Consider the following 25,657-nt stretch of genomic DNA (forward strand, 5'->3'; position numbering starts at 1 on the left):
GTTTTGTTTGTTTTTGTTTTCTTTCTTACTGTTGGCGGCTGCTGCTAATCACACAATTGCTGTTTGCTGTTACTTGCTGCTTCAATTGTTGTTGCGAGCGGCGTTGCTGCGGTTGCTGCTGCTGTTGTTGTGTTTTTTTTTATTCATTTGTTGATGTTGGCCAGCAACTTCTTGGACATGATTTGTGATTTAGTTTAATTTCAAGTGTTGTGCGTTTCGTGCACGTTAGCGGTTTTTTTTTTTAACGATTTTTTTATTTTCTTTTTCTATTTTTGAGTTTTTTCGATTTCTGTTGTTTCTGTATGTATTACGTTCGTTGCTACGTTTGTTATGATTTATACGTGTTAACAATTACCGCCGCTTTTTTTTGGTTTTTTCTGTTTGGCTTTTGTAACTGCAACTTTTATATGGAATTAATTGTTAAGTAAAAAGCAAAGCAAAAAAATGAAAAATTAAACAAAAAACAACAATGTGAAATATTAAGTCAAAACATTTAAGCTGCTATTATTACAAGTGCTATGGATTTCTTTAATTTTTTTTTACATTAATGTGAAGATGTTTTTTTCTTAACTTAATATTAATAATGACAAGAGGCGTTACGTTTATAATTTTTATCTTTAAAACAATTTCATTTAATAATTTACTTTGTGTTTCATCTTGATAAATACAATTTGACAGTTTTACACGCTATATAACTCATAATAACTTTTACACTTTAACACACGAAACCCAAAGATCTCCTCAATTAATAAATTGAAAAACAAAAAAAAAACGAAACAACAATAAAAATAAATAATTTGTTTATAATAAACACCTTGACGCCTTTTTTAACTTTATATGCTTAAGGAAAAATACAACAACAAAACAAAAAAATAAAAAAGCGTGATATCTTGGCAAAACGGAAACTATTTATTTTCTTTGAAATTAAACTAAAAAAAAAACAAAAACACAAGAAAAAATCTGTTAAATTGAAAACAGAAAAACAAAATCTGGGCAACGGAAGTCACTAGTTGAATAAAAAAAAAGCTTTAAGCTAAATACAAGTGGAAAAAATGAAAAGAAAATAATATATGTATATATTAAAAAAAGTTTATAAAAATTTAAAAACAAATTCAACTTAAACCCAATAGAAAAATTTTTAAAATTCAAAATTAATAAATTAAAGATTAATAAAGTGAATAAAATTAAAAAAAATAACAATTACGGGATTAAAAATTCAAATTTAAAATATTTTAAAAATTACCAAAATAAGCTTTTTCTATTAAGTGCATAAGAGAAATATTATGAGAAAAGAAATTTTTTAATAATAAAAAATCAAATTAAAGTTTTAATCTAAATAAAAAAGTGTTTAATAACAAACATAAGATGATCAAAGTCATGAGATGGCTTTTTTCAACAAAACCCCCCTGTTTATAATTTTTTAAAATTTTCTACAAGAGAAAAGCTGCAGCAATAAAGCTGTCAAAATAAATTAAAAAAAAATACAAAAAATAAAGAAGGAAAATAAAATAATTAAAATTATATGCGAATAAATTATATGTTTGTTTGTTTGTTTATACATATTGCCTCATCTTATACTTAACAACCGTGGGAAAATAATTTAAAAATTTCAATATATAAAACTAATTTAATGTCTAGAAATAAATTTACGTAAAATCATATTAAAAGTGCAAAAAAATGGTAATAATAAGAGTAGTTAAAAAAAATCTTAACAAAAATATACATATTGGAATAAACAAAATTTAAAACTTAAACAAAATAAAAATAAACATCACTATTAAATAAAATTTTTATATTTCTAATAAACTTAAATTGTGTTAAACTTTAAATGGATACTATTTTTTTTTAACTAAGGTAAGTTTATTTTTATGATTTTTTAATTAGTTTTGTTTATTTAAGGTTTTTAACTAACTAAAAATAAACAAAAATATTTAGAGCATTATAGAGACGTGACAAAAGTTAAGTAAATGCTTGCATTCCTATAAAAAAAACTAATTTTTAAATAATAATGGTTCTTTAAAAAACCAAACAACATTTGGAAAATAATGCTCTTTAATAAAGTGCATTTGTCCTTGGTCTATTAATAAAAAAAGGAATGTGTGTGTGTTTTTTTATTAACCAGTGTTTATGTTATTATTAAGGTTTTTCTCAGCAACGGAAGTGCATAATTATGAAATACTTTTAAAGGTGTAAAAAACTTGTATTAAATTTTTAAACAAAAGTTATCAATTAGAAAAATATTTGTCAAAATATTTAATAAAAAGTTCGCTACTCCAAAAACAATATACATAAATGACCTTTACTATTTTCACACCCTCATCCACCATCAGTGGTGATAGAGGGTATACATAAGTTTGTCAATTCATTTGTAACACTTTTTGTTTGAGGTACAACAAAGTATATAAGTAATCTAGGTCCTAATGAAGTTCTGAGTCGATGTATGTAAATATGTCCGTCTGTCTGTCTGTCTGTCTGTCTTTATTAAACACGTTCACAGTAAAACAAAACAACGTAACTTAACGAAATTCACCCAAAATGTTCACTATTATTCTTAGCAGTTTGGTGTTGCATAAAAGTAACATCGTTAAAATAGTTTCAGAGTTATGAGTGTAAATTTCAGACAACCTCAAAAAAATTTGTATTTTTTCATATATTAATTTGTACTTTTTACAAAAACTATTGCATAAAAATTGAGGATTTTAAATTTAAGTTTTACGTCAATAGAACTTATATAAATAAAACAAATTCTGAATCGATTCGTAGCTCCCATATAAAGTCCTCTCACGAAAATCCCTTAAACGAAAATAACTCATTACTAAGTATTGATATCTATATAAACTTTAGCACATAGATCAATTTTGTTTTAGTTTTAGGTTAAAGTAGGACGAGATATTAAGTTAAGAATAGAAGTATAAAAAGTTTAAGAAAATTTTTGTCCTTTAGTATGGCCAGGTGGTTTTTTGCAAGTGGAGTATCAGTATCAAATTCGAATATCTCTATTTCATATTCTGTAATACCAAAGCCAGTTCTCTGCTATTTTTATGGCTTATAGTTTAAGGATAAAAATGTCTCCTCTCTCTAGCTCTACTTACTTGGAATCACCCGAGTATACCGAAAGAGTTCCGCCTTGAGTGGTCTTCCTCCAAGGCAGAGTTTTTGGTGATTATTTATCCTTTAGTTTTTGTGGAAAAAGAGTTTTGGAGCGCAATAATCTATATTAGCCGAAGAATCGATATCTTATCTGTAATACACGCATGACCATATTTGTGCTTTCTGAGTCTACGCACTAATTCTAAAAGCAGTGCCAAGTGCTAATTTTTTACCCATCAGATCAGTTGGACTCCGGTTCAGTAGTGCGAATAGAGATTTAGTCGTGGTTGTTCTCAGTGATACTGTTATAGGAATTTATATCCTTCTTTGGTCTTTATCCAGAAGTATGTAGTTAGAGTTGTTATTCAGTTCTTCCCACCAGATGATCATTCCATAGAAGAGAATAGGTTTAATGAACGCTTCAAAATACAAGTTTTCTAGTTTTGGATTTATACCACATCTTTTGCATATAGCTATCTTACAAATATACATTGCTATAAGTGAAGTTGTTTGTAAGATTTAAAGATTTCAGCTCCAATAGTTTCCCAAGCAAACAAACATAGATATCAATGTTGTTTGTGGATAACTTGAAGGTTCTAGCTCTAATAGTTTCGCAGAAAACGGAATTTTTCTATAGAAATTATACGGGAGAATTTTCTTCTAAATGTTATCAAATTTTATATATATAAATCATACGGGAGTGATAATTCCTATTAACCGCTCTATTTTTTTTCTCCAAAATGTTCATATTAATGCTCCTTTGGTACTTTTTTTTCAACCGACCACCAATCTCTCCCCCGCGGTGCATGTTTCATTGGTGAAAGACCCTAATTTTGGTGTATTGCAATCTCGGAGTAAAAATCTGGCGGGATTATATATGGTGATGTCAATTAACTCCTATGACTTTCCTTGGAAAGCTTTGACATGTTGTCGAACTAGAGAACCACTGGAGAAGACTGTTGCCCGCATTACTTGTTCTGACTGGTCTGTTGGTTTAGGTTCCTTCGGAATCCACGACTTATACACGTCGAATTCTACATTTTCGGATAAGTTTGTTGCTGTTGCTGAATGACACCAGATACTCAATTATGAATGTGTCTGATAAATTTACCAAATTTATCACAGTGTATCCTCTGTGAGGAAGAACAAAGTCTTAGCTTATTTCATGGATTCGTTCATTGGTCTAGCGGTTACGTCTCTAGATGCTTTTGGCGACTCAACAGAGACCATCTCATCTCCATAGTTATGAACGGAAGTGTGTTTATCTATCTATGAAATTACGCAACGAGACAGCAATGGCGAGAGATTTCATAGCTCAAGTATTTAAACAAAATGCACGTATACTGTGCTCAAAATTCCATATATGTACGTTAATTGCCACCTGCGTTTCAAAAGCCCAACAGGCTGGTGGGTGTTGAGTCGTCAGAAAAGCTCACCTAATGATTGAAAAAGGCCACCGCGAAACGGGTGTCTTCGATTTAGAATATTGAGTAATGGACTAATTATGCTTTTAACAGTTAGAATTAATTATTGCTTCGTTGGTTCTTCCCCCTCTGACTGTCTCTGTGGGTATCTGTCAGTCGCTTAAAGGATCGATAATGGTAATGAGTTAAGAACCTAGGACAGCGATATCTTCCCTGAATATTTACTGATATAGACATATATAAACATTTTCTGAACATTTTACTGACAACGTTGTAACATCTGACAACCGTGTATCATGACCTTTAGTTATATAAAATTCAAAACATCATAATATCACCAAGATATGCATACATGCTATGCCAGTATTCATTTTATTTTATGTTCCTTTATCAATAATTATAAAAATTTGTTCGATGATAAAACACTTGTACTTATTTCAAATTCCTTAGTTCTGTATTTCTCAAAATTTGCTTTAAAGATCGTTAAAATCTACTAGTGAATATTGTCCGAAATTCAAAAATAGGTTACAACATATAGTTTGTCTGGAAAGAAAAGAAATTTTAGATTCTTACTAATTAAGCTATTTGATTTAGTAGCTGACAAATGTTATAGCTATTAATTAAAAATCACCCAACAAAAATAGAAAACAAAACATTAACTTAATAATAAATTAAAAATTTTATTTGAAATAAATTTTTCTTCACATATTCCTCTCTAGCTCTCTGTTACTAAGTAATAGAAACCACTTAAAGCAACCATGATTTTTATAGAACCAGTTATAAGAAATAAGTTTCATTTAAATATTCATAAGTACAAATTCGCGAGCCAAAATCATTGCGGTTTGCAGTGATTAAACGAAACAAAAAATAAGCGAAATTTGATAATAGGTTGCAAAGATTAGTAGAATTTTTATTAAAACTACACAGGTCGATGCCAGAAATCAGAATCCAAATCAGATGAATGTCGCTAGGATCAAAGATGCTGAAAACTAAAACTGGCCTTAGCATTTTTCCACCACTTTTATCTAAAGTAAAATAAAATTTTCTATTTCCACTGAATTTCGTAAATAATAAATAATACAATATAAAGTTTATAAAATTAACTTGTTAAAATTGTACAGTAAAACAAGAGACTTAAACAACAAACTTTATTTTTAAAAATTGCCTACACAGTACAGATGAATATTTCTGCAAAATTTTAAATTTTTTCTCCTTAATTAAAATTTCATAAAATATATTCAAAACTGTAAATATTTATTTAAAATTTTAAAACATACTTAACCATACTCATATTGATTATCAACATATTTATACAACAAGTACTTAAATCAATCATAATTACCCTAAACAAATCGGGTATTTAAAAAAAGGGTCATACTCGTATTATTAACTAAATATTCAAGTTTTTACCACACAGACATTCCTTTCATAAACAAATATTTATTATCTAAAGCTTATGGGATTAATGTGTTAAAAACTAGGAATTACCTATGTACAGTAAAACAAAAGACTTAAGCAACAAACTTTCTTTAAAGAAAATCTCAAACACCGTGCAGAAATATACAAAAAAAAAACGAATTGAATTCATATGAAATTAGATTTTGTTAATAAACCATAACTGTAACAAAAACAAACAAAAAAATATCCATCATTTTGAAACCTGACATGACTGGACAAATTTAACATTTATGATTTAAAAAAAAATGTCAACAAAAAATTTTAAAAATTTAAAAATAGTACTTGAACAGAAGTACCAAAAAATATTTTTGTTTAAGATAAATATAGAGTAAAAACCACAATAAAAAAATATGATATATCATGCTATAACAGGCATAGAAAACAAAACAAATAAACTATTTAAGGAGAAATTGTGTTGACCCAAAAATCAAGACACTTAACATAAAGTGTTATAAAATAACAAACATACATTTAAACATAAATATGTAGCAATAAATAAAAGGAAAAAAATAGATTAAATTTTGTAGAAAAAAAAATACTTACCTATACACAAAATTTCATTAACAACAAGTTTAAAATTTATACATATATATATTTTTTAATTATTACAACAAAATACACTAACAACATTAAAATTAAACAAGTCAAGTGTAAGATAAATTATAAAACTCCCACGCATAACATACACACAGAATTTAGTATTTCAGTTTTGTTTTTTTTTTTTTAATTTTATTTTGTTCACAAATATTTCAAATACTCATCTACATAAATGAAGATTTTTTTTCTCAAATAAACTGTCAAAAAAAATTATGAAAAATTAAACAAGTTTAAGTACTTAAGATGACTTAAGTTGACTTGATAATGCCCTGCATTAAAATATTTAATAAACAAGTTTAAAAAAAAACAAATTTTCATTACGAACACGGTTATACCTCTTGAATGAATATGGTAATATAAGGAAATTTTGCTACGATCTTCAATTTAATGCAAAATTTTGTTGAAAAATTTTTACACTATATATTTAGATCGCTGTGTTAAATGTTTCCACCTACTGAAAATGTTGTCCGATGAAGAGTTCGGTTTCCCAAAATAGTGAAAATTAACAGCTCCACGCATACTGTTTAAAAAGGTTTTATTTTGAAAATATCTCCAATTAATAGGAGACGTATCGCTCTTGTATGAGGATCATTTGTGCGCTCTCTTTCATGTCAGTTTTGTTAGAACAATAACCAGCTAAAACAAAACAAAGTATTTTCAAAGGAATAACATTTATCAGCACTTCAAAAGTAACACTGAGTGAATTTTTTGCCTTCTGTAGAAGTGATGTTTTTTGACTTTCAAAGAAGAGAAAAGAATCCAGTTTTGTTTAAAATTGAAGATATATTTTTTACCATTTTACTTTAGAGTTGATTAATACGTGTATTGTATAATATTGTAATTTCACAAAAAAAAAAAAAAAAAAACCTAAACATTATTTCCTGAGAATGACTTCAGATGTACTGAATTTGGAATCAAATAAACCTGTGTTATCATCCATTGTCATCAATTCTTCAGGTCTTTTTCAGTACATCGATGCAGTAAATTCTACTTCTTTTTCGCCTCTTTGGAGGTTCTTTCTTTTGCAGAAAGAACTTCTGTCAATTCTTTTGCTATCAGAACTTCTGTCAATTCTTCTGTTGATTCAATACTCATTCCCTGATAGCATGGATTTCCATCTGGCTCTTTATAATAATAGATTGACACAGGAGTTTGCTCTAATGTTCCTCCTTAGGCACTGTTTCATAGTTTTTGACAATTTGTGATTGCTTTTCGCTGGGTAATGTAATGTAAGGTTGATTTATCTACATAAAATCCGAAAAAATTTACATAGACCACTCTCCACTACCCAGAAAATGTTGATTCAATAAAAATTTTCGTATAACGTATTTCGTATTTCGTATATAGTATTTACTAAATTCATTATTGTCTGATGTTCAGAAATTCAGTTTCCTGAACGTTATTCCTCGAAAATTTTCAATCAGTGTTTATAAAGGATGTTATATTCGGCATTATATCACTCCCAATATATTTGGATCTATTTTCGGTAAAAGCATTGCAAGGAAAGTGTTCAAATGTTCACATTTCTCTCTAAATACTCTACTTAACTGCATGTGTGTCCATTCATATTAACCTCAAACTTTCTCTTTTAGTGAGGATTCCCATTCTACTGTTGTTAGTATCACTCCATAGGATCTCTGTTGTTCTACCCAATGATTTAAATGTTGTCTTTATATGCTTTACTTTCGTCTGAATCCTTACGTTCAATTTTGTATAGCACGTTTGCTTATATGTCTACTCAGAATACGTGGCATCATATTAACCTCAATGGAGAGGTTATTTATAGTTCTTCCCATGAATATTACTTTCCTCTCTTCATGATCTACTTTCGTCTATATATGCACGTCCAACGTTGTATATCTCGTTGACCTGTTTGTCTTCTGAGAATCATATTAACCTCAGATTTGCTCATTTTTGGAAGGATTCACGTTCTACAATTTTTGTGGTTCTACCCACCATTTCATTATTTCATGTGGCCTTATGAATTTCTGTTACCTATATTTTTAATTACGACCTCGTTGCGTCAAATGATTTTCTGTTTGTCAGTTTAACTGCCACGAGCTCCTCTATTATCTCATATGGCTCTAATTGCCTTTTGGCTTCTAACTAAGACATTCCGGTATTGCTTAAACATTTTACCTGTAAGAAAGTGCTGCGATTAAGTAAATCGTGGTATATTTCTGTATTTGGGTCTTAGTTATAGAACCAAAAGCTTATTTTGAATCACAAGTTAGAGTCATACGTATAGCAATGGATTCCCGCGGATGTTTACTCCTCTTTTCTGTCTGATCAAGATATTCTATTTGGGATCAGCGTTTCAAATCTTTCGATATATTCGGTATCTTGTATGCTATCGGACACATTCGATGGTTGTGTAAAGCCTTCTAATGTGCAAGTAATATCGATTATATGTATATTTAGCAACGTTTGCAGAGCTTTGGTTAACATGGACTAATTCTAGATAAAGCTAGAATTGGCACCGACAGGGTTTAATATACTTAGAAATTTTTCTCTTACTTGTGACCAGTTAAACTATGAATTTTCTTTGTTGTGCTCAATACAGTATTCAGAGCTTTTTTTTAGATTTTCTGCACTTTTGATCGGAAAAGTTTATTGTCTGACAATATCCAGCTGATATGTTGGAAAGTCAGAAATCTCACAAGGTTGTCTATATTTAATTTATATAATTTATCCTTAAGTCGGTTTCTAGCATTCTAGTTAGTGTATTTCTAAAGAACTAAGTAATCCAAAGGATCAGCCATAAGACTTCTATCATGTCACAGTATTTCTTGTTCTTAAGGATTTCCTTTTGGTTTTTGGTTTTTTAGACGAAAAACAAAATCTCAGTTGTTCTTCTAATTCAATGGATCAGTCAGAAGACTAGTTCCAATTGACAAAATTTTTTGTAAATAAAGACTTTATTGTGGTTTATAGAAGATTATATTGCAAGACAAAAACAAACAAGTTATTTTTTTTTAGAAATAATATCTCTTAAATAAGCAAACAATATCTCCCAACTTACTATAGCGAGTTACAAAATTTAAAAAAACTTCAAAATATAACTAAAAAAAATATGACTAAAATGATTTACGATTTGTTATGTTTCATCGTGAATTTCTACGTTAAAGTTGATGAGAATTTATAACTTCCGTTCTATGATGAATTAACAAAAAAATAAGAAAAATCACTCACAGTGTTAAAATCTTTAAAGAAAAAAAGTGAAATTTTTGGTGCCTTAACTGTAAGCAAAAAAAACTTAATTTTTGAGCTAAAATTTAAAAAAAATCTTAAACGCTTTAGGGTAATTTTATTATTCATTATGTTTAAATGGCATTTTTCTAGTTAATGCCATTAAAACTCATTATAAAGCTATTAATGAAGAAAGAAAAAAACTCAAGAAAATAACACTTCATTTTAAATTTAAATACAAAAAGTAAAAAAAAAAACTAACATTTTGATTATAAAGTAATTTTCTTAATAAAATTGTCATTTTCAACTTATAAAACTAATGGTCTTATAAATAATTTAATTACTTTTTTTCTTAAATAGAGTTAATTCAATTTAAATACAATTTCCGCTAAAAACTATGGTTTCTGTTAAAAAAAAATTGCAAAAAGAAAGTTTTGCATATAATATAAAATTTTGCAAACTTTTTTTTTATCTTATTAAAGACTTTTTTTGTTGAAAATCATTTTTACTTTTAATTTGACCACTATTTGGTATAAATTAAAGATTATTGCATTTATCCAGTTTATAAGTTTAATTTATTTAAAAAATTCACAGGTGTTATTTGATTTTCTCAAAGTTTGTTTTTCAAGTCTTTTGTATTTTGCTAAGCGCACACATATTTAATTCTAACTTAATTCGTGAGAACAACACAAAACTAAATGTGATCTGAATTTTTTATGTTTGATAAACCGAAACTGCATAAAATTATGATAAACAAAAGGAAATATGATTTATCTTATAAATTTAACATTTAATTGCTTTTTTTCTTACAAATAAAAAAAAAAAGTTTGTTTTTTGAAAACAAGCTGTTCAGTTTTGTTTCTTAAGTCTTTAGTTTTGTTTTTAATGTATGAGAAATTTTTTAATGTAAATGATCTTATAAAACTCATAAGTTTTATAGTTTAATTTTTTTGTTGTAATGTAAATGTTTAAATCCGACTGGATATTTTCAAGTTCATTAAAGTGTTTTGGTTTAACGGTGCCATGCAAAGCTTGCTTGCGAATTTTTTAAATCTCATGTCATATGTATGTCGTTTGAAAAAGATCCTAAGATGGAACATAATCGTTACATTATTAGTTCATTGTGACTGATTCATGGTAGAAGATAGTTCGTTCGATCACTTTAATCTAAAGTGAACTTGCCGCTTAAGTGTGATCAATACAAATTTTTGATAAATTCTGCCAAAGTTCACTGAACTTATATGTAGAAACTTGTTCTTTTATATATACCCAGCAAAAACTTACATTGAAAAGTGCTCAGTTAACATTTAAGAGTGCTTTATTTAACTAATTGTTTCCTTATAAACTTTGAATTTATGAATCAATGCCTTTGGTATTATAGAAAGAAGTAAATTCATTCTCTATAGAGAGATTATTGACGGATCCTCATAAATCCTAATGGTAGGAAGATTTTGATTCCTTCAAAACTTGTTAAAGTTGAATTTTATCTCCGTACTCGTATTTATAAAATAGTAATAAGATATTTATATGGGGGTAGGATGAAATAAAGACCGATCCTCATAAACGTTGGTAGAAATTTTTTCGCTCAAACAAAACTTATTTATGCCGAATTTCATCGCCGTAGTTGAATTTTTGAGGTATTAATGAGCGTTAATGAAACTTTCTCAAAGCGACTTTATATGAAGAATAGGATCAATAATGTACCGATCCTCATGCAAATTGGTTTAAGGATTTAAGTTCACCTTAAACCAAGTTTATATAGAATACTAGCTATACCCAGTGCGCTTTGCTACCATAAAAGCAAAAAACTCCACTGACACATGGGAGATGCCACTCGTCAATTCTTCCGAATTTATTTCATATGGAAGGGGCCAATCCTCCCATTGAAATTCCGCCAATTTTTTCTCTAAATGTTCACATGAATGTCAAAGTTCTTAATGTTAAATGTTAAGATTCTGGCTTCTACAATATCTCAGATATACAAATTTTTCTACATAATTCATATGGGGGTACCAAGCCACCCCCTGATGAAATTCCCCCTTTTTCCCCAAAATGTTCAGATGAATATGAAAGTCCTTTTTGCAAAATTTTAGGAATCTAGTTCAATTAGTTTCTAAGATAAAATATCTTTTTGTATTTAATTCATATAATTCATAATTTATTACCCAAAAAATTTACATGGATATATGACTTTTAATAGCTATTAAATGAGTAGGCGTGGCAACTCGCCTACTTGAAATTTTAAAATTGAAAAAAGCCTATAGTTCCTTTCAGATATACAGAAAGGTACTGTTAAAATTTCAAAAAAAATCGTCTATAGACTTTAAACAAACAAGTTTCAATTCAAAACAATGAATAACAAAGAAATTTCAAACTATCTAGCTCCTCCCGTCCCTATTGCGATTTCAACAGACAGACCGACGGACTTGACAAGATCATCTAAGAATCTAATAAGGACACAAAATAAATATGTATACTTATGGATCTTAGTCAAATATTTCGATGTGTTACAAACGGAGTGACAATAACTATATACACCCTAACTTCAATACTTCTTCATTAACATTTTAACTCTTTATGACCTTGAAGGCAAGTTCTTGCTACGATCGCTTACTAATCACTACTTAAATAAGTACTAACAAATAAGACGTGGTTTTGTTATAAATACAACAAAAATTGCTTACACAGTTCGTTGTCTTACTCGCAACGCCACGCATCCAATAATGATTCTCATACAGAAAAACTATTTTCTTTATGTGTGTGTAAAAAGCAGTTGCTAAGGCGCGATTCAATAAAATTGAAGAACTGAAAATAAACTACTTACGTAACTGATTATAAGTAAGTCATTTAAGGAGAAATTAAAAGTTATACAGCCAATAGGTAGTAGTCATTAAACAGTAAGTGGTTATATAAGTAAAATACATTACCGAGTTTTTGCTGGGTATCACTTAAATCCAGATAAGAAAGAATTATTTCTCAAAATGTTATAAACTACTTCCTTATTACATATATGTATCTATATATTTTAACGCTTACACTGTAAATACTAATGCAATTTCTTTAATAATGATTCATACATCGTTTTACTACTAAGTCTCCTTAATTATATAAGAACATATATACAATTTTAATCATTAAGTTTTATTTTATAAATCTATAAAATATTTTATAGATGAAACCGATATGTAGCCAATTAAATCATATGATTTATTTAAGAATTATCTGTAAAACATGATATGAGCAGTTTTTTATAAAAAATACTGTTAACATACAAACATTAAATTAACTAAAACATTAATCATCTCCAAAATGTTTAATTAAAAATGCCGCAAAAAAAAATTAATTGATAAAATGTTGACAAGACAAAGACAGTTTTATATTTAAGTTGTCAGAAAGCAACTTTTAAAAGAGCTAAAGAGCTGTTGAGGTCTTTTATAATAAGAAGACTTAAAGTATATTTTCATAAAAAGCTTTTTTGAGCTTTTTATAAAATACTTTTAAGCATTTTTTCATAAAAATCCTTTTTAGCTTTTCATTTTATTTAATAAACAACTTTTTAGGACTATTTGATATAAAATCTTTTTTTGAACATTTTTCATAAAAAGTTCTCTTTATTTTGTTCATAAAATCATTTTTTGTAGTTTTTTCGTTAATAATTTTTTTCTTTATAAGATGCTTTTTCATAAAAGCTCTTTCATAAAAAGCCTTTTTTAGCTTATCTACTAAAAGGTTTTTGTTCATTTTTCCACAAAAAAATCTTTTTATAATTTTGTTAATTAGAAAAACTTGTTAAGACTATTTTATAAAAAGCTTTCTTTTAGCATTATTGGGAAAACATTTTCTTTATTAAAACATTTAATATTTTCATAAATCTTTTTTCATAGACATTTTTTATAAAAATCTTTTTTAAAAATTTGTTTTATAAAAGTACTTTTTATATATTTTTTATTCGTTTTCACTAAAAAGCGTTTTCATATTTTTTCGGTTTCTTTCATAAAAAGCTTTTTTCATAATAAGGTATTTAGGCGTTTTTTTTCTACAATAGCTTTCTAGGATTATTTTTTTAATTTTATTTTATATTTATTGTTTTCTCATAAAAAGGGTTTTTTAGTTTTTGCAAAAAAGCCTTTTTGCTATTGTTTAAAAATAATTTTTAGATATTTTTTAAAGAAGCTTTTTATGTTTTTTTCATAAGAAAACTTTTTTTATAAATTTTCATAAATTTCTATGATAAACAGGTATTTAAGCTTATTCATAACATATTTTTTAAATTTTTAAGTTCATAAATAGGTTTTTAAATATTTAAAAAAAGCTTTTAAGTGACTTTATATAATGAATTTTTTCATTAAAGCTTTATTTTAAAAGTTCTTTATGTTTTTTTTTTTTTTTTTGCGATTTTTTACTTTTTCTTGAAAGTTATTTAAGTTTAGACATAAAAAGCTTTTTATCCTTTTTTTATCCTTTCTCTCAAAAACAGCTTTTTGAATTGAAATATTGAACTTTATTACTAAAATGCTTAAGAAAAACTTTTGAAACTTTTTTGTGTTTATTCTTATATAAAAATATCAATAGAATTAAAAAAACATTTAATTTTTATTTCAAAAAAATGTTTACGTATTTTCATCATGAAAAGCATATTATGTCTCTCATTAAAAGATCTTTCATTTGGTGTTTCAATATAGTCCATTTTTTTCATAAAAATAACTACAAAGCTTTTTCATAAAAAGCTTTTAAGGCGTTTTTGTAGAAAGTCAATTCAAAAGTTTTAAATTTTCTGCCTTTTATTTGTTAAAAACTTAAGAAAGCTTTTTTAGACAAAAAAGAGCTTTTATTATATTCGAAAAATTTGGACGTTTAAGTTCCTTTAAACTAATAATATCTCTCTTAAAATAATAAAAATATTTTGATATTTTTAATTAATTATAAATGCTTATCGTATGTCAATTTTTTTTTTTTTTTTTTTTTTTTTGACTTCTCAGTCAATTACACTATCGTTTTTTTTATTTTTATTTTAAGGGAATTTCTTTAAAGTTGCAAACACCAAAACTGAAGTGTAGTAAAACAGCAACAACAAGTAGCAAGCGGACACGAAAAAAAGTGTAACGAAATATATTGAAATTAATTCTGAAATTCCAGATTTGGCAATGGGTTTCAATTTAGCAAGCAATACAGCAACCAAACTGAATTTCAACTCCACTCGAGTCCATTCATGATGTTGTTGTTGTACGAGTGTTTCATTTTTATGGAGTAGAGTTTATAATTGTTTGAAGTTGGTTTATTTTCAGGTAATGTTTTTTTTTCTCTTTTTTGTTTAGTTAAAAGTTGTGGTATTTTTTATTTAAGCGGCATTTTGGTTTTTTATGATTATTTTGCAGTTTTTGTTTTTTTCTTATTTAAAGAAACTATCAAAAAAAGTGCTGTGTTTAAGTGTTGTTTATGTAAGAAAAAAATTTTTTTTTTGCAATTTTACTTGTATTTTGGCAATTTTTGTTTCCCAAAAAATTATCGTGTTTTATATACAGTTTTAATTGGCATTCTTGACAAAAAGTACACCACAACAACAAACTACACAACTCATTGCATTTTTGTTGTTTATTATATACAACATATATTTGGCAATGACACTTGCGGTCAAGTACAAATATACAAAAAAATATATATTTATGTACATATATATTATATACAGTAATAACAATAACATTTAAACAAACAAACATTGATACAAATGTTGCAGTTTTATTTATTTATTTTTTTTCGTTACGATTTAATTTCAATAAAAAAGAAACCTGTTGATTTTTAAACAAAATAAAATTTATTATTATAGCCTTTTGTAAAGTTTTAATACAATATGTATGTATTTTAAACATTTGTATTTTATAATAAAATCTGTTGCCTTAGAACTTGTCTTTGAATGAAAAAAAAAAATAAATATTTAACAAAACATCATTTTCAGCTGTGAAAAATGTATTTGAACTTAAGCTTTGATTTTATTAAACAATACAGATGCTTTTTTGTTTGTATGTTCCTGTATATATCATTTAATTGATTTATTTAGTTTTATATAAAAACCTGCTGGGTTCTTTAGTTTTTATACTATATATGATTCTCAAGGTAGATTTCCTTAATTTGTTTGCATTAAAAATTTCAGAATTTCCGAAAAGAAAAGTTAAGAGTGTAGTAGCAAGATTGTGCCTTCTGTCAATTATTATTTAGATCACATCAGTAAGATTTTTATAAAATAATTCACAAATATGTTGTGTTTTCAGATTGTATAGACTAGACTATAGACTAAAAAAATAATCTAGACTAGACTAAATTCCAGGCTTTAGACTATAGAATTGCTATAAATTAATTATATGCTAGACTATAGACTAGACTATAGATCAGACTATATCATAGACTACAGAATAGTCTGTATAACAAACTAGAGACTAGAACATTTACTAGACTAAAGATTAGACTATAGACAAGACAACAGACTAGACTATAAACTACACTACAGACTAGACTGCAGTCAAAACTATAGACTAGACTATAGGCTAGCCTATAAAATAGCCTACAGGTTAGACTTTGTACTAAATAACAGACTATATTATTGAATAGACTATAGGCTTGATTACAGACTAGACTATAGATTAGACTACATAATATACCACAGAATATACTTCATAACATTCTATAGAGTATACACTAAACTATAGACTAGACTATAGACTAGCCTATAGATTAGACAATAAACTAAACTATAGACTAGACTATAGGTCACACTATAGACTAGACTGTAGACAAGACTGAGGACTAGACTATAGACTAGACTGTAGACTAGACTATATACTAGACTATAAGCTCGACTACACACCAAACTATAGACTACACAAGACTGTACTAATTACTAGACTATAGATTGGACAATATACAATTGATGAGGCTATAGACTATACACTAGTCTATAGGCCAAACTATTGACTAGACTATAGACTAGTTTATAGGCTGGATTAAAGGGTAGACTTTATACTAGACTTTAGACCAGACTGTAGGCTACACTGTGAATTAGACTATATACTAGACGATAAACTCGACTATAGACTAGACAACGAACAGGATATAGACTAGACTAAAGAGTTGAATAAAGACTTGACTATGAATTAGACTATAGACTAGAATGTAGGCTTGACTATAATCTGGAAAATAGACTATATTATAAAATAGACTATAGACAAGATTAAAGATTAGACTGCGAACTAGACGGTAGGCTAGACTTGAGACTAGACTGAAGACAATACTGTAGACTAGACTATAGATTTGAATATAGAGTAGACTATATACTAGGCTTGAATATAGACTAGACTGTAGATTATAGACTAGACTATGAACTGGACTATAGACTATACTATGGACTAGACTATAGACTAGACTGTAGACTAGACTATTTACTAGACTATAAATTAGACTAGAGTAGACTGGACTATAGGGTAGACTATAGACTAGACTATAGCTTAGACAATGGACTAGACTATAAATTAGACAATGGACTAGACTATAGACTAGACTATAGACTAGACTATAGACTAGACTATAGACTAGACTATAGACTAGACTATAGACTAGACTATAGACTAGACTATAGACTATAGCCTAGACTATAGCCTAGACTATAGCCTAGACTATAGGCTAGACTATAGACTAGACTATAGACTAGACTATAGACTAGACTATAGACTAGATTTGAGATTACATAATAGGCTATATATTAGACAGTACACTATAGTATAGATTTAGATTTGATACACTGTCAATATGTGAAGCCGAAGCGATATCAACCAATAACTGTTTATAGAACGACCACTGTGAATCAAATTGACAATATCCTAGGTGTCGTTATGAATGTGTTTCCAATAAGAAATCTTGAGGAACTTAACGCTATCGAGTTAAAAACATTGATAAGATAATTACATAGATCCACCTGGAGTTAAGAAAGTGCAGAAGGGAGACGAAAAATCATATAAATCCATTCCTTACAGCATTATAAAACGACTTGTTTAGCCGAGGATGGGAACCTAAGAAGTGAATCAAAATTTCTCACATTTGTTGTATTTTCTGGCACACAATTCAGAATAATAGATGAAAAAAGTATTCGATAACTAACTGTTTAATACATACGACATCTGTTGTTAATCCCTTTATTTCTAGTTATATTTTTTTATTATATTAGCAAATTCATTTATTTTCTTTATTTTTTTTGCGAGAAAAAAACCAAAATAAACATTTTTATTTTAGTGCTAATGACAGTTATGAATTTATAATAAATTAAAGATTAAAAAAAATATTTAAATTTTAATAACTAAACTAGTTTTTATAAATATGCGCATTTGTCCCTGTCTTTGAATTAAAATCAGAGCAAAAAGAAACAATTTTTAAAGATACACAACAAAAATGAATTTAAAGAATTATAGAAAAGATTTCTTTATAGAAAACTAAGTTATTTTATGAAATTTAACACAAATGTTAAATAAAATTATATTGTCACTTAAAAGAAAAAAATGAAATAAATTAGAAAAAAAAATAAAGTTTTTGTCTTAAGTCTTTTGTTTTTAGCCTTAGAAATACTTAATAAAATTGAACAAAACTTTCGCTGGCAAACATTGAATTATGAAATTCGGCTAAATGTTTGATCTGTTAAACACACGATTACGAATCATATGAAGCAATTTGACAATATATGATTGAACGATTATTTTGTATTGGTTGTCATTTTGCTAAATTGTTTTAATTTGAAATATTAATTTTTAATTTTTTCGAGTTTTTTTTCGCTTTTTGTTTCTGTTTTAATTTAAATTTAACATTAAATTATTAATAATAACTACTGTATATTGTTTCCATATTGTCAATGTTGTTGTTGTTGGTGTTGATTATTAGTAATATTGAAGTATTTAATACTATTAAATATTATAATTTAAAACACCAAACAATATCATTAGTGTCAATTTCAAATTAATTGCTTTATTTTTATTTCCACTTTAGTTTTGTTTTAAGTCTGTCTTTGCTGTTTCATATGACCCGTGCTTAGGCCAAAACGGAGTCACTGTTATATGTGTATCTGTACCCCAACAACCTGTGTCAGTGGTTTTACATTATAAAAATCTGTTTTACCGAATACAAAAGTGAAATAAGAAATAAAAGAAATACAAAACTGAACACTAATGGAATATATTAACCCCAATTAACTTTAACATCAAACAAATAAAAAAACAACAACTACAACAAACAACTTAAATTATAGAGTTAAGAAAAATAAAACAAAAACAACTAGAAGATGAAAAAAACAACAACAACACTACTGATTTGCATTTTAAAAATCTACTACTGTTTTACAAATGTGAAATTTGTTATTTTATTTATTTGTTTTTTATTTTCTTCTCTAAAGAGAGGGGGAGGGATGAAATTAAACTAATTTAAATGTGATTCATATATATATATGTTTCTTTTGTTTAAAAATAATTAATATTAATTTTTTTTATAAGTTATTTATTTAAGGTGTTTTTAATTTGTATATTTTAAAATTTTCTTGTATAATTTTAAATTTTTTTGGAGGAGGTTTTCTTGCAACGAAAAAAAATCTAAAACATTTATATTAATTTGAAAATAATTAACCATGTAATTAAGAGGGCAGTTCTCAAGTTTTTCAAAAAGAAATAATAAACGTTATTTAAATATTATAAAGTTTTTAGTTTTAAAGTCATATAAATTTTACAATTTGTTTAACCAAAAAACAACAATAATAAAAAGCTCAATAATCTTCCGGCAACACCTCTTTTTTATTTTACTTTGTGTTGTCTTTTATTTTGCGCAAAAATTATTATTAAATCCTATTTTTTTGCAAAGTTCGCAAATTTTTAACAATATTAACTTTAAAACATAATCAATCATTTTTTGGCAAACATTTTTTTTTGCAAATTTTTTGCTTCACAAGCTTAATTAGTTTAATTTAAGCCAACATGTTAAGCTAGGTATTAATCATTAATTAGCAGCCTGTTTTGTTTTTTTTTCCACCTATTTGCTATTAAACCAATATTAAATCAATATCTAATAGAATTTAAAAAAAATCTCAAATGCTATAATTTATATTCATTTATAAAATTTTGTTTATAAACCCAGCAATATAGATTAATTAAATTCAAATGGAACATTTTTAATATCAACAAATTTTTTATGCCATTAAATTAAGAAAAACAATTAAAATATGTAAATCTTCTTCCTACACACAATAATGTACAAATGTTTGTTTCTTGAAAATTTATATTGATTTTGATATCTCGATCGAGATACATAAATTATTAAAGAGAAAAAATGTTATACCTTTTAAAAGTTTCGGTAATAAAAATCTTAATTTTAATGGCGAATAATTTGGAATCATTTCGCTACATAAGTCTACGATCTTTATCTAATTCAAAATTAAATTCAAATATAATTCAGTCTGATTTGGAAATGTTTTCCAGCAAATTGAAGTTAAAATAACTGGTTTAAAACTTATTTTGATAAACTGAACATGATATTTTCATATTCTAAAGTCTAATTTATAGTCTAGTCTATAATAGTCTAGTCTACAATCCAGTCTAGTATATAGTCTAGTTTATAATCTAGTCTAGTATATTCTATAGTATGGTCCATAGTATAGTCTATAGTCTAGTCTATAGTATAGTCTATAGTCTAGTCTATAGTATAGTCTATAGTCTAGTCTATAGTAAAGTCTATAGTATAGTCTATAGTCTAATCTATAGTCTAGTCTATAGTCTAGTCTATAGTCTAGTCTATAGTCCAGTCTATAGTCTAATCTATAGTCTAGTCTATAGTTTAGTCTATAGTCTAGTCTATAGTTTAGTCTATAGTCTAGTCTATAGTCTAGTCTATAGCTTAGTCTATAGTCTAGTCTAAGGTCTAGTCTATAGTCTAGTCTATAGTCTAGTCTATAGTCTAGTCTATAGTCTAGTCTATAGTCTAGTCTATAGTCTAGTCTATAGTCTAGTCTATAGTCTAGTCTATAGTCTAGTCTATAGTCTAGTCTATAGTCTAGTCTATAGTCTTGTCTATAGCCTAGTCTATGGTCTAGTCTTTGGTCTAGTCTACAGTCTAGTCTACAGTATAATCTATAGTCTAATCTATGGTCAAATCTATAGTCTGCTCTACAGTCTAGTCTATAGCTTTATCTATAGTCTTTTATGTAGTATTTGCTATTATCCTGTCGATAGTCTAGTCTATGATACTGTTTTTTTGCAGTATGAAGTTTAGTCTTTGGTCTAGTCTATTGTTTAATACATAGTCTTCTCTGTAGTGTTGCCTATTTGTGGAACTTGTAGCTGTTGTAGTTGAAACACAAATTACTAGAAAGTCTTATTAATTTTTTTGTGAAAAAAATATATTCTAAAAATTTCCAAACCAAAAAAATAAAAAAATATTTGTAATATGTTTACCAACAATTTAAAATCTTTAATAATTCAATATATTCAAAAATATTTTTCAATAAGATATATAAACTTTATATAACGCGAGATATGATTTTGAAAAGCGTTAAAATAGTAGCTGTTTATAAATTTTTAAATAAACATTTTCTCTATCCATTAATCCATCATCTTTGCATGCCATAAATTCAACTTAAATAGTGGTATATCTAAAATATAGATAATAATTTTCTAACATACTTCTTCACAAACACCTGTCTAATTCATAATTTCAAGATTCTCAAGATTTCCTTAAACAAACATTCATTCATTTATTTGTAAATATTTCTATATAGAGTGATCTTATATAAGTGTGTGTGTGTGTACTAACTAATACGACAAGACATTTGTAATCTTTATTTTCAAATCCATTAATAGTTATGACAGCTTTTAATAAACAGCTTAACAAAACTGGCGGTTTGTTTTTTCCTTAAATTAAAAAAAATCAAAAAAATATTTAAGAATTATCATTAACAGATCATCTATGTAAGAAGAAAAAAAAACTAAATAAAATTTTATTTTTTTTTTAATTTTATGAGATTACTACGCATAGATGAATGAAATGAATTACAAACATACATAGTTTTAGACACTCAGTTTTAAAATACAGTTTTGCAGTTAGTTTTTAAGCAAAAGTCATGTACAATTTTATATTTTAAGCTACTTGAATTATTTTTCAATAATTTTTTTTCTCTTTTTAATTTTTTTCCAATTTTTTGTAGTTGCTGTTGCATTTTGTTCATTTGTAACAACTAAATATGTAGAAATGTTGTAGTTGTTTTAATGTATGTTACACTCTCACACATTTATTGACCTCATTCTGTCTTAATGGCAGTTGAAGAAATATGAAAATAAAGTTGAATAAAAACTTTATATACAAACATATGTATGTGTAACTATGTGTATGTGTGTGTGTGTGTGTATTTGAGCATTTTATAGTCATCTTATATGTTTTATATGTAAGATGTTTGGAATGTTGGCGGCTTTATTAATGCATGTCAAAAAATTATAAGAAAATAAAACAACCAGCAAAGATGCTTTGTCGGAAAAATTGATGGTGCTCAGTAAAAAGTTGAAGACATTACACTTCAACATCACCGATCTCCCCCTACGGAGAGGTGGTGTTGACGATTTTGGTAGTTATAGAAGTTTGAAAAACTGAACTTGTTATGAGTTAAAGCTAAGTTTTAGCAAATATTAAGAAGACCGTAAAATTAAGTCATATCCAACTGACTGAGGTCAGTCCGGGCAAATTTCAATTAATTTCAGATATTTGCTTTGGTTCATTGGGTGTTTAAAATACAACAACAAAGTAGCGAAGTTTTTGTTCTTTCATTTGAAAAACTAATCATAAGACCTCTGTCCAGTCTTCATGTCAATGTAACCTACTTAGTTTTAGGTCTATTCCCTTTTCTATGGTCTAGTCAATTAACTATTGCATGAACTCTCAACAGTTCATAGTTTAGTCCTAAGGTTAGTTTATGACGTAGTCTGTCAATTTTCAATAATTTATGGACAACTCTCCTATGAACTACTCTGTAAAATATGCAATTAACCAATATGTAGAGTAATATATTAACTAGTGCATCTTTTAGGTGGTCTTTTATTGACCTATGTCAATTGTTTAATGTATGACTGTTTCTACATATAGACAAATCTATGGCCTGAAATACTGAACAGATCTTGGATTAATCTATCGAATAGTCTGTGAAACTAGAACTGAACCAGAACTGAACTAGAACTGAACTAGAACTGAACTAGAACTGAACTAGAACTGAACTAGAACTGAACTAGAACTGAACTAGAACTGAACTAGAACTGAACTAGAACTGAACTAGAACTGAACTAGAACTGAACTAGAACTGAACTAGAACTGAACTAGAACTGAACTAGAACTGAACTAGAACTGAACTAGAACTGAACTAGAACTGAACTAGAACTGAACTAGAACTGAACTAGTCAGTATACTAGACTATTGAATTGTTTGTTTAGTATTATGAAGCCCCGACTTATCGGGTTCAATAAGCAATGTTGATAATATTTACCGCTGAAGATATAAATCATTTTCTATTTGACTTAAACTGAATAATTACAGATCTAAGACACCGATGTTTTTTATAATACGAACTATTAAACTTTTATTTTCAGTATTATTGTATACAGCAGCATTCATTTGACCTCAAATAACCTTGAGCTTTAAACTCTTCTTCATTTAGTTAATAACTTAATTTTTTTTAATACATTCCGCCACCTTAAAAAACACCCAATTTAGACATTTTCTCGCATCTTTCAACAATAAATTAGTTGAAAAATTAAATTTAAAAAGTCATAAATTTAACACGAGCTTGATTTGAACCTTGATAAGCGGCGATAAGATTTAATACAGCCACAATATGTATTATTTATTAAGTTATAAGAATATTAAAAAAATAAAAATTAAAATATTTATAGAAAATTTATATTTTTATTAATTAAAATATTTATTTGTGTCCATTGCAGATCTAAACAGCAGCAACAACAACAACACGCTCATTAATTATGCTGCCGTACAAGCAACTAAAATTAATTTGGACAAATTTATACTGAAAAAAAACGCCCCTCAAAATTAAAACACATTAAAAAAGTAAGTAAAACTGTCTTTAAAATGTTCTTAATTGTCAAAACTTATGTCATCTTGTTATTTCCTACAGATTTTATTTTAATTGTATTTAATGCTTCTTTTTGACTAAGAAAAAAAAAAAGTTGATATGTTAGCTGTAGATGGCTCGTAAAAATGTTAATCTAATTTCTTAAACTAAATCAATAAAACAAAATTAGCGTTTTTAGCGGTTGTTTTTTTTGTGTTTTTAAATATAAATATATACATGTGTGTATGTTTGTGTATATATATATGTGTTTAGTATTATTAATGATCTAGCTTTCTTCGTTTTTATTTTAATGATTATAATTTGTTATCTATCTTCTCCATCTTGAGACATAAACATTCGATCATAATAGAACTTGTTTCCAACATAACTTTGACGTAAATGTTTGCTAAGTGTTTTCGATTCGATTTATATAGTTTTTTGTTTCTTGAGTTTTTTTAATTAATCGTTGTTATATTAGCCATACTTGTGTGAATTTAATAAATGATTTCACTTATATATTCTACGAACAAAATTATGTTAATATAAAAGCAATTTTAATATTTCATAATTAATCAAATATATATATAACGCTTCTTTTTTTAAACGAAATAATATTATTTCAAAATATATGCTGAGAATTTTCTTAATTGGAATATTTTGTTGAAAAATATATTTTAAGTAGATTGCTGTTTATGAAAATTAATTACAAAACTGTATTTAAGTAATAAAAAACATCTTTAAATATTACCGAAATATTATAAGAAAATACGATTTTTTAGAAACCCGCTTAATATTATTCTACAACAAATTTATCTCCAATTAATGCTCCACCCCTTTCACTGATAAATAATCTAGCGAAAATAATTCTTTCCTCATTTCCAAATATACAAATTTGGGACTTATTTTCAAAGAATATCATACAAATATTATTAATAAAAACAAGTAAGAAATTATAGTCGGCCGAGGCCGATCATATAATATCCTACACCTGTTACAAAAATAACATATGATTTAGTTTTTATAATAAAGCATTTCAGTTGAATTATACCTTGCCTCATATATACTTAAGCCATTTAACATTGTAAAAGATTCTGGATATTTGAGTAAAATTTTTAAGGGGGCTAGGTCCAATGAGCTCCTATAATTATAAAGTTGATGAGGGTTATCAAGGCTAGTATAAAAGTTAGTTTTGCAGCTTTTTGTCGAGATAAGAGTATATTAAACATAATTGTGAACTCAAAAGCCCTATTCGGCCAAATTTCAGTGAATTATATCCAAAATTGCGACCTGTAGTTTGATTACAAGGCTTACAGGGACGGACAGATCTAAATCGACTCAAACAATGATTCTGAGCCGATTGGTACAATTTAAGGTTGATCTATGACCAATATTATTGTGCGTTACAAACATCAGCACAAACCCAATTTACTCTACTCACTCTAAAAAAAAGTCAGCTCAGACAAAGAAAGACTTCAGAGCTTCACAGTTCTCTTATATTGCTCTACACTCATTTGAAGCAGATCGTCATATATTCAATAATAAAGCATGTTTATCCACCTATATTAAGCATTAATATTATCATATGATCTTTGTGGACTTACCCATCTTTGTCATTTTTTTAATTCTACTTCCCAAAATATTCATAACACTCTAAAACTACTTCAGTTCAAGTTCAGTTCGAGTTCAGTTCTAGTTCAGTTCTAGTTCTAGTTCAGTTCTAGTTCTAGTTCAGTTCTAGTTCAGTTCTAGTTCAGTTCTAGTTCAGTTCTAGTTCAGT

At 27.1% G+C, this 25,657-nt stretch overlaps 1 protein-coding gene across 1 annotated transcript in view; it reads left to right on the forward strand.

Moving 5' to 3' along the window:
• Positions 1 to 1,793: 1,793 nt before the first annotated feature.
• The window catches only part of LOC111680609 (myb-like protein Q), a 66,507-nt gene continuing 42,643 nt past the window's right edge, over positions 1,794 to 25,657 (forward strand). The window contains exons 1-2 of the mRNA XM_046947913.1: positions 1,794 to 1,854; positions 23,753 to 23,876. The gene's annotated coding sequence lies outside the window, so the exon portion shown is untranslated. The remainder of the gene's footprint in view (positions 1,855 to 23,752; positions 23,877 to 25,657) is intronic.

The sequence above is a fragment of the Lucilia cuprina genome, chromosome 4 (genome assembly GCF_022045245.1).
Source record: "Lucilia cuprina isolate Lc7/37 chromosome 4, ASM2204524v1, whole genome shotgun sequence".
NCBI classification, from domain to species: domain Eukaryota; kingdom Metazoa; phylum Arthropoda; class Insecta; order Diptera; family Calliphoridae; genus Lucilia; species Lucilia cuprina.